The following is a 10,980-nucleotide window of genomic DNA, read 5'->3' on the forward strand; positions in this document are numbered from 1 at the left end:
CATCTTGATTCAGTTTTTAGGTATTTTCTCACCCTCACTGTTGAACTGATTATATTCAATGAAGGCAATTCAGAATGCTAAGATTTTAATGCAGTTATGATTGGGCAGAAATGTGCATGCCACCCTCTTGAAGGAATAATGGTAGCGAAGAGAGGAGTTGATTATCTTTCTAACTGGAGTCAAGCACCAACCTAAATTATTTCAGACCCAAAAGATGCTCTCTTGTGTGTGTTTGTAAATATTAAAAAGAAGTACCTGAAAAAGTGCAGATAAAATACTTCAGCATACCAAATGTAGCCGAGAGGGTCGTACTAGTTCTGTGGATATTGTACTAGTTCTGTGGGTATTTAGTTTGCTGACGGAAGGGCTAGTTAGGGCCATAAATGGCAACCTTGCAGTGAAGTTTGATGAATGTAGAATGTTTATAGAAAAAAATAACGAAGCAGTAGAAGACAGAATTGGTGATCAGAAATGAAAAACAGGGATGTGTCAATATTAGAAGCATCTTTGATTCATTATTACTCTTATTTGTCATTACTACTATCCAACTTACAGTGATTTTGAAGAAAATAATCTTGGCTGTCAAAAACAGCAAAAACAACAACAACAACACCTAACAAAACCTCCCATCTGCTTTATATGAATGATCTGAAAACATCAATATCTGGATTATACTTGTTATACAATACTCTGCTGGAATTATTAATTGAACACAAGCTGAACCAAACAGTTTGGGCCAGAAAACAAAAAAGCTCATGACTATTCATGATGCCTGACATCCCCCATAGTGATATTGATAGAGTGTACCTGTCTCACAGAAATGGAGGCAGCAGTTTATTTCAAGCCAAACAAGCTGTTGAAGAAGGAAAGCATGTGTCGGCTTATTAAGAACAAAACAGCCAAGAGCAAGCATTGATGCAAGTTAAAGATGCATTTACTAACTGTACAGGAAACAAACCGTGAATGTGGCAATGGTTTACAACTGGAACATTACCCCCCCCCCCCAAAAAAAAAGGGCCTGGTAGCTTGATGTTTGGCTGCTCAAGAGCAAGCTATTTGAACTAATGCAATCAAGGCCAGAATTGAAAAAATCATCAAATAATTCAAATTGCACATTGTGCAAAAAAGCAGAAAAAACCCATAGATCTCATCTCGTGCAAGATGATAACACAGACAGATTATAAACCATGATATAACATAGTCGCTAGTTGCCTCACTGGAACATCTATAAAAATTACCATGTGCCATGGGTGGGAACATCGAGTGGGATTTATAAATACAAACTGATACAAAGTCTTGGAGCACAACACACCAGATTTAATGGTGGTTGACAAGAATAAAGTGTGGATAATTGATGTGGCAATACCAGGGGATAGTAGAATAGAAGAATGTCAGGATTCAAGCCCACACGAACATATCAGGGTAGTAAGAATTCAACTTTTGTACCTCACTTCTAGTTAAAAAATACCTTTTGAACAAAATAGGCACATTATTTTGACCTGTATGAAAGTCTTAGAGCAGGGGTAGGCAACCTTGGCTCTTTTATGACTCGTGGACTTCAACTCCCAGAATTCCTGGGCTAGCTTGGAAACCTCTCCCTTTCCCCTCAGCGTGGCTGGCTGAGGAATTCTGGGAGTTGAAGTCCACGAGTCAAAAAAGCCAAGGTTGCCTACCCCTGTCTTAGAGCAACAACAGAACAGCATTCGTTTCCTTTTCCCTTTCCCTTTCCCTTTCCCTGTATTTAGACCACCATGACTGGAGGAACTCAGGTTAAAGCATCTGCAACTGAATTAAAGCATCTTTGCCTCCATTGTTCTATTTTACCTCCTCCCACGACTGTACAGAAGCTGAGACTGCTGTTCTTGCAAGCACCCTGTACACCCGCTTACAGACACGCAGCTTTTCCATATCTTCCCTTAAGCTCAGTGTGAAAGAAGCACCCTGTTTACTTCCCAAGTGTCTTGCATGACAAGGCATATGGAAGGACTTTTTTTGTTTTTGTTTGTTTTGTTTTATAAAGAAACTTAGGAACATAGACGAGAGTTTAAAAATAAAAGATGTCTTGTTGCTCATAGCGATAAGAGACTGTTGCCATGGTGGCATGATTCAGATTGGTTGACCCAGAGGCCAATGAATAAAAAGAAAGCAAAAGCATCATCATTTAACCTTGCAGGAGGTACTAATTCAGAAAGATGTGGTGTTGACCTCAGATCCTTGTGCAGAGCTATAAAACCAAATACTTGAGCCAACAGAAAAGAGTCGCTCTGGCCTGTAGCGATCTCTTCCCACCGCTGATGATTTTTCGTTAGAAAGAAAACAGAAACTGTATTTTTGCCAACTCCTTTTGACTCAACAGGCCATATGAAGGCAGCTTATAGCCAGAGTCAATTTTTAATTGCCAGTCTTCTTTGATTTGTCTGGAACCTTCTCCCCCCCCCCCCCCAATTACTTCACACACCGCAAGTAATAAGGGTTTTCCTATCCAATTTCATCTTTATTTACTTCTGTGTTAATTTGGAATAGAAGGAAGAACGTAGTGGCTTTTTCCTAGGCTGGCTGATCCAGCAGCTCACCTTATAAATCTGCTAGGCTTCTCTCAAAAACATTACCACATTTTATATTGTCCAAAATTTTGGGGAGAATATTTTCTTGGAGAACATTTGCAGTTTTTTTTTAACTGTTATCTGTGCTGGGACAGTAATATTATCTGGCTAGCTAGGCCAGTAATCTGTTTCTCAAGAGAAACCTCCAGTCATGCATTGAATAATAATAAAAAAGAACAATAAATCCTAACCTAATATTTTTACATCATTTCATTCCTGTCTCCTGGAAATTTATTTATTATATTTTATGTATTAAAAATATGCTGCCAATCTCGCAAATATCAGTGTGGAGTGGCCTGTTTGTAAGCTGTCCGTGACCAAATAATTTAGGTAATGATGAGCAGAATTATTACAATATTGGGAATAGAAATAGATGCATAGGAAACTGTGTTCTTTACTTAAAGTAGAGTGGAAAGTGGTTGACTTTAGGCCATATTTGTACATTTCCTGGAGGCACCTGGATGGCAAGCACGGGAAACAGGGTGATAAAGTATGAAAAGGATTTGAAACTCATAGATGTGACATTTCAAAATGAACTGTATACCATAGTCCATAAATCATCAGTTAAGGACTTTGATATATGGTAATGGGGAGAAATGTTTCCTTTGACAACCCAAAATAAAGGAATTGAGGAGATTTGCACCTGGTAGACTTCTACTGCCAAATGTAAAGAGCCTCCAGAAGTTGTTAGTGCTCCAACACTGAAGGTTTTTAAAAAGAGATTGGACCATCTTTTGTCTGAAATGGTAAACGGTTTCCTGCTTAAGCAGGGGGTTGGACTGGAAGACCTCTGAGGTCCCTTCCAACTGTTATTTTGTTAATCTGTTATGTGCACAAAGAGACACATTGCAGAAAGAAGTTCAAGTGAAATTCTCACGGAATAGAACATTTCAGAACCAGAGTGCCTTTTATTATTGTAATATTTAACTGTCAACCTGAGAGTGTTTTGAACTCTATAAAAACGGTTCCTTGATATTTGGCTGGGTGTTGTTGCTGATGTCAACCTGGTATTTTTATTTTTTGATTGACGGCAGGAATGGAAGGCTGCCATTAATGGTGAGATAGATTGATTTCATTTGTTTAATTATGTATTTTCAAGATGGCTCCTTTCTCTGCTTCAGGAAATGCTCAAATAACGTCCTGGGAAAGGGTTTATAGGGATGTGTGTGGGGGGGGGGGATTGAGAACAGTTATTAATTAAATTGATCCCAATTGCTCCCATTCATGATGAAAACATGCCTTCTGCATATTTAAGCACGAGGTCTAAAGGGATGTGTAACTATTGTTAGAGATTGAAGGAGCCAAGCCCCCTTCTTACTATCCTTCTGCCCTACCAGATAATTCAAACACTGATTTCAGTGGCCAAATGAGACAGAATTACTTTTGTCTGTCTCTATGTAGCTCAAAGTGTTAGGTTTCATTCTCTTTGCCTTATATACCTACCAACTAGATAAAACCTCAGCATTTCTTTTCTGGGCTTCCCTTCTCCCTTTCTGTAGTTATTACTGGTGTAGCTTCTCTATGTTCTTTCTAATTTGTCTTATTTGCCCGGTGTTGCCGCCTTTTCTAATGCACGTCTCCCCCCCCCTCCACACACCCCATTTTTCTTTTGCTCAGCTCCTGTGAACCTCAACATTTCCCACAAACCTTATAGGCCACAATGCATCATGCCAGCTGCCTCCTTGCTCCAATGCATGTTTGTCCTGAGGGAAGTGTAGCCGACTTATTCACACAGAAAGAGAAATCTTTTCACGAAGGAAGAGTTTTCTTCTCCCCCATCCCCTGCTTTTAGTAAAGCACTCGGGTGAAACCTAACAGTCTTTCTTTCTTAATTTGACACACCAGTCAGCGTCCTGTGAATATGACTGGCTTCTAGAGCAATTTCCCACTAAGGCAGAGAGGAAATAGGTCGGCTGGGGACGGCAGCGGTGGCAGAGGCAGTGATGTGCACATAGCAAGGATGGCGGAGTAGAGGGTGGTTGAAAGAGCAGAAATGGGAGGCGGGGAGTTGCACAGGTCGTGATCATAAATGCAGGCACTTGAACTTTGATCATGTGACCAGGGAGACATGGTAATGGCCATAACTCTGAGGATCAGTTGTAACTACCATTCGTCCGGCACTATCCTAACTTCGAAGGGTTGCTGAACATAATGGTCACTATGTGAGGACCCAAGTGTATTGGCCAGGCAGAGAAGACAGCTAGCTTTTCAAGCTGGAATGCCTTCCTCAGCAGGAAGAAAGGAGGGAAGAGAGTACACCAGTAAACATTTGCTTATCCCTTTGTAGCTGAGGCTGGATGGCTGTTTTAGACTCTTCACGAAACCTCTTGTTTATACAGAGTGCATTGCAATAGTCCAATTGGGTGGTAGGTATCCAGGGCAAGAGTGACTGTGAACAGGGCCCCTTGATCCAGGAATGGGTGCACAGTATGAAATTACGCAAAGGCCCTCTTAGCCACGACTGCCATCTGCTACTTGAGCAGGAGTTATGAATCCAGGAGGGCTCCCGGATTGCACACACGGTCTGTAGGGGCCAGTGCAACCCCATCCAGCACCAAAGATGGTATGAATGGCAGTTCTGGCAATATATATCAGCAGGAACAGCCCCCCAGCTCCCTCTGGCTCCATCAGTTGCTAGAGGAATTATGGATCTTTTGCTTTAAAAAATGAACTTATGGTTTATCTTCTTCTTCTCCTTGTGCCATATCCGTTATCGGATGTTGGCAATCATATTGGCGATCCTGTTTTTATCAGCAGCTGCACGAAAAAGTGCTGCTGAGTTTTGTCCAAACCAGTCCCTTAGATTTTGAAGCCACGATCTTCTTCTGCCTGGACCTCATTTGCCTTCAATCTTTCCCTGGAGGATTAAATGGAGTATGCCGTATTTTTCTGGGTGTCGCATCACATGTCCGAAATATTCTAATTTTCGTTTTTTCATTGTTTTGATGATTTCCCTTGGCTTTCCCAGGCGGCTTATCACCTCCTCATTTCTGATCTTGTCATCCCAGCTTATACGTAACAGCCGCCTGTAAATCCACATTTCAAATGCTTCTAGTCTCTTCAGGTGGCCTTCTGTCAGAGACCAACTCTCTACTCCATAGAGCAGGAGAGGAAAAAAAATATAGCATCTGATTATGATTTATGGTTTTGTTGATTAGACAGAATAGATAGTAGAAGGAGTCATGATGCAACTTTTAAGAGAAAGGGGTTAAATATAGGTATACTTATAAGTGCTGTGAAGAAGATTGGAAGCCACTGCTTTATATCTTTTTTTATATCTTCTTTTTTCTACGTTCTTTTTTCTTATTTACTTTCCTCTTTTTGTACCTTTAGCCTTTTATTTCTCCCTTTATCTTTTTTTCTTTCTTTCTCATTTTACCTTAGTTTGTTTCCCCCCCTCTCTCTCTCTCACACACACACGTAATCCTCAACTTACAACAGTTCATTTTGTGACCGTTCAAAGTTACAGCAACACTGAAAAAGTGACTTATGACTATAATATATAACATCTTAAAACAAACACTAGAAAAAGATAACTTACTGTGTATCTGTTTGATCTAGTGAATAAGGTACTGGGCTGGAAAGCAGGAGACCCTGAGTTCTAGTCCCACCTTTCTAGCCATGAAAGCTAGCTGGGTGACCTTGGGCCAATCACAATCTCTCAGCCCAACTTCATTTGACAGGATTGTTGTTGTGGGGAAAATAAGAGAAACATGTGTTGGATATGCTTGGCAGCCTTGAGTTATTTGTAAAAAATACCAAAGGTTGGAAATAAATAAACAAACAAAGGTTAATCCACTACATAATATATGGCTAAATGGAAATCTTCTGGTTTTAGCAGCTTTATGGGAGCTGGTTGCTTTTCCATCAAATGTGTCACTTGAGTGGGCATGTTCATGCTTACAAAATTAGCTGATTATCAATCTGTGTGAGTGGGTGTCTCTTGGCATTTGTGTAATCTCACAATCTTGATTTTTGTTTAATGTTAAAGAGGAGAAATAGCTTGGATTTTCCTTTTTTTTTCCCCTTCTAGGTCAGTTCCTGCAGGAATTATGTTACAATTGATGGCAATTGCATTCCTTCAGGCTATGCTCAGGTGATTTCTGAAGACATTTATCCTTTGGCCATTTCCCCCAACCTAACTGGAAACTATGAGAAGTGTATCTTACTACATCGAGAAGGCATTGACTTGGAAAAGACTGGGTTATCTAATCAGAACACTAAAAAAATTAGTGAGTCCAGCCTGCCCTTTAAGAAAAACAAAACTGAGATTTTTAAGGACATTTTTAGATAAGGTAGAATAAATAGTCCCCAGATACATGTGAGAGGTCTCATGTGGCATCACCTAGCCAATTTTATCTGGCCTTGGAATCTAAGTTTAATTGGCCTAGGGTTGAAATTGTGTGAAAGATCAGGGAATCCGCAGACTGAGAAGTCATAAAAACATATTGAGAAAGGTAGCAAGCATCAGTTCCACAGTGTTGTCAATACCTGCATGAATGCTCTTATGTTCACCAAGAGTCAAGCATGATATGAGGGCATGTTTATAGTTTTTTTTAACCAGAGACAAAAGACAAATACTGTCTTTGAATATGGAAGTTCCATTTAAATATTTCAGCCTTTCCCTAACTGTGCTATTCTGGAAGTTGCAATCCCAGACATCTGGGGAGGAGTTAGATTAATGAGATCTGGTCTTAATTGCTTCATGGATCCAGACTTTCATATATCACAAAGAGAGAACATATACTTGGTATTAAGATACTTTTCAGGTGGTTGAACCAAATGGTTCACTTTTTTCATATCCTGTTTCATCAGCCCTGAGGATTGTTGTGGTTTGTGGAGAACACAATAGTTACACATACCAATTTTTTTTTCAGTTTTGGTATTGCAGTGGTAAATGGGAGACATTCTGTACTGGGTTATTCAAACCTTGCTTTCCCTCATCTGACATTTCAAGTTACCACATAAGAAAAAAAATATTGTGAATCTAGTTTGAATCTGAGAAAGAACTATTGCATACAACAAAGTGATTCTGTCTGGCAAGACATTCATGAGTTTGTTGAACTGTGCCGTATCTTTTTTGAGGTGTCTGTGTGTGAGACCGGTGAAGGTAATGATTTTTAGTCTTCCCTGCTGTCAATGAAGAGAGAACCTTAGTTGAACTCAGAAACCTCAGTTTGCTTCTCTGCATGACGCATAGCCTAAAGACCTCTGTGTAAGATTTATGACTTTTTTTGGCCTGTCTATTCCCAAAATGATCTCAGCCAGATCATTTCTTCTGCTTATGTTGGTGTGTGTGTGTGTGTGTGTGTATGTGTGTATGTATGTATGTATGTATATGATGCATGTGGGAGGGCAGTAATTATGATTATATGTGTGTGCATACATGTATATGCATATGTAGAACTAATAACATTCCTGGTTTTGATTCTCCTCATGTTGGAAGTAAGTGCCTTTTAAAAAGGAGGATTGTGAATGATTGTGCATAAACTGGGACTTTAGTGGGAGCATTTCAAACAGTAATCTAAAGAATCCAGGCAAGTCAATCAAGCAAAATTAGCACATTCTTGATCAATGGGTTCCTTTTTATTCTGGAACAGTCTATTAACTAATAATTATATAAGAGATATGGGTAAATTGCAGATATGTTAAGTGCACCAGGATAGTGTCAGCAGTGTAAATTAACTTCATTCTTTGAGTAACAGTGCTTCTTGGATGCTTTCAGATAATTAGAACTTGGGAAGTTTCTTTTTAAATTAAAACTGACTGATAGGAATTATTGTTGGATACCAGATGGTGTACTAGATGCCAGATTTCATGCATCAGAATTATAGATTAGTAAGAAGGATAAAAGAAAAATAGATTTTTATCTACATATCCACTTGTTTACTTCACAGTATATGAGTTGCCGCTGATGAGACCAATGCTGTTTTATTGAACTTAAAATGTGTTTCTGATATAATATAGTTTTTTCAGACTTTTAAAATCCAGCAAATCTGCTGCCTCTTAGATTGCAATGATTTGGGATTGCCTAGAACAGGGGTAGGCAACCTTGGCTCTTTTATGACTCGTGGTCTTCAATTCCCAGAATTCCTGAGCCAGCCATGCTGAGGGGAAAGGGAGAGGTTTCCAAGCTGAGCCATGCTGGCTCAGGAATTCTGGGAGTTGAAGTCCACGAGTCATAAAAGAGCCAAGGTTGCCTACCTCTGGCCTAGAACTTCAGCAGTAATCTAGACCTGCTGAAGGTCGGTGTGCAAGTCAGTCAAACTTGATCTTTTGAATCAATGCTTTATGTTGATGTTTATCTCCTCAGCTTTTAAAGCATCAGATTAATTTCTCTTTCCTAGGCTGCTTGCAATGGAACTCAGGTCATTATGGAATTTCTACCATATGGTTGATCCTGTAGTTCTTTTTGGTTTCTAAGGCAATAGGCATTGCTGTGCATATGCACACATATATTTGTTGTTCCCTTCTCCACATAGTCCTCCTTACCCAACACATTCTTTACATATTCACTCCAGGGGTCCTCATTAGGGCAACCCTGGTCAAGATTACTAGATCTCTGGGAATAAGAAGGGAATGGAAGGCCTTCCTTGCAGAGATACTTGTTCTTCGTTAAAGTTCAAGGAGAGAACTTTGTCAAGGGAGGACTTCCCAGATTTAGGTTCCAGCTCCTCAGGATCCTGCTTCTTTCATCATTTGCTTTAGCCTCACTTTTGGGCCTCATTTCAGGTCTATATATTCTGTGGCTCTCAACAGACTATCCCTGGAGGAAAGGGTTTTTCAAAAGAAAAATGACTAGAAAGCAAAGAGAAGGTTTGTCACAAAGAACAAACCATTTTCTCCCTAGAACATGTTAGTTGTTCTAGTTTTTTGTGGTACAACCAAAGTCTCTTGCTTGTTGGCTTTTTATTCCCTGTCTCCTCCAAATGGACTACAGGGCAGCTCTCCTGCCAGACTTATCTTCCCAGCCTCTTCATTTTCCCCTTTCAGCTATTTCCAAATGTTTGGTTCTGACATGGACAAACCAGATAACCTGTTATTCATGCACAGATTTTTTTTCCCCACAGCCCCAATAGCAATCATAATGGTACAGGTTATTCTGGATCCTCTTCCACTTCTATAAAGTGAGTGAAATCAGTATACATTTCACTGATGGGCTTAGACATCACATTGAGGAGAGCGCAGGTGAATGTTTTGTTAATAAGTCCCACTTAGCTTAGTAACAGAGCTTTTCCCTATATCCCCTTGCATGTGTAAAGGGTTTGAAAGTCACCAATTCACACATGACATGTATTACTATTTATTTTTAAATGCCTAATGTTGGCAGGAAAGTTAAGTTACCCTATAACGGATCTTCAAACTTGGCCCTTTTATGACTTGTGGACTTCAACTCCCAGAATTCCTCAGCCAGCGTGCCTGGCTGAGGAATTCTGGGAGTTAAAGTCCACAAGTCATAAAAGGGTCAAGTTTGAAGACCCCTGCCCTATAATATGTAGACATGACGGTGAGCAAAATTGTAAAAAGCATGGATCCCTCCCCCAATTTGTCATGAAACCTTATTTTCTTAACCCATTGTAAGAATGAACCAACCATTCTTCCCTCTCCTCCCCACTTGAGTAACAATTGTCTGAAAATCACACTTCTGGCTTTCCCATGGGTAATTACCAAGGCTGCTGGCTGTAAAATCAGCAATAATATATGTTTGTTGCTCTACAGCACTACAAATTAAAGGGAAATTACTTTGAATTAGTCTGCCTATATTAGTAAATCCAACCTACAGGCCAACATTCAATAAATCTTCGTAGACTTTTGATTGCTTTTCTGTTGAGACTTGGCAGTTGCTTAATAAAATGAGTTGATGAACACTCTCTAGGGCTTCTGCTTTCTGGTTCCAAATTGTTTGATACCAAGAGTCCTCAAAATAATGCGCTCTACAGGTTTAGAAAGGCACAGCACTTAAACCAGCATTCCTCTTTAGCTGAATTTCTGTAAGACTGGCCACATTCCTAATCTTGCACAAAACCAGCAATGATATTTTCTTTTCTATTATTGCATTTTGTTAAAAATAGCTTGTTAACAAAGGGTGCGGGGAAGTCTCAGCAGCGCTAACAAAACTTGTCAAAAAGTGGGAAGCGCTTCTGGATAGGTTTGCTTTCCTTTCAGCTGCTTAAATGCAATTGAGAAAAAGCCACCTGAATTCAGGTCCCTATGAAGCCTGTTTGAGAAGATGCTGCTAGTTCTGAAAGGTGACTTACTGAATTTACAGTACTTGCAGTCTGAAGCATCTGTTTTTTGAATGAAAGGGTTTTTGTAATTTAAATGCAGTGGTAAAATTCCTCCAGGAAGAATAGCAGTTCTGGGGAGATCTGGATTC

The 10,980-nt window shown here is 39.7% G+C and overlaps 1 protein-coding gene across 1 annotated transcript in view; it reads left to right on the forward strand.

Moving 5' to 3' along the window:
• The first annotated feature begins 6,655 nt into the window (after positions 1 to 6,655).
• R3HDM2 (R3H domain containing 2) overlaps positions 6,656 to 10,980 on the forward strand; it is a 77,070-nt gene continuing 72,745 nt past the window's right edge. The window contains exon 1 of the mRNA XM_015816352.1: positions 6,656 to 6,699. The gene's annotated coding sequence lies outside the window, so the exon portion shown is untranslated. The remainder of the gene's footprint in view (positions 6,700 to 10,980) is intronic.

The sequence above is a fragment of the Protobothrops mucrosquamatus genome, unplaced genomic scaffold, assembly GCF_001527695.2.
Source record: "Protobothrops mucrosquamatus isolate PMUCROS unplaced genomic scaffold, P.Mucros_1.0 scaffold434, whole genome shotgun sequence".
In the NCBI taxonomy this organism is placed as follows: Eukaryota; Metazoa; Chordata; class Lepidosauria; order Squamata; family Viperidae; genus Protobothrops; species Protobothrops mucrosquamatus.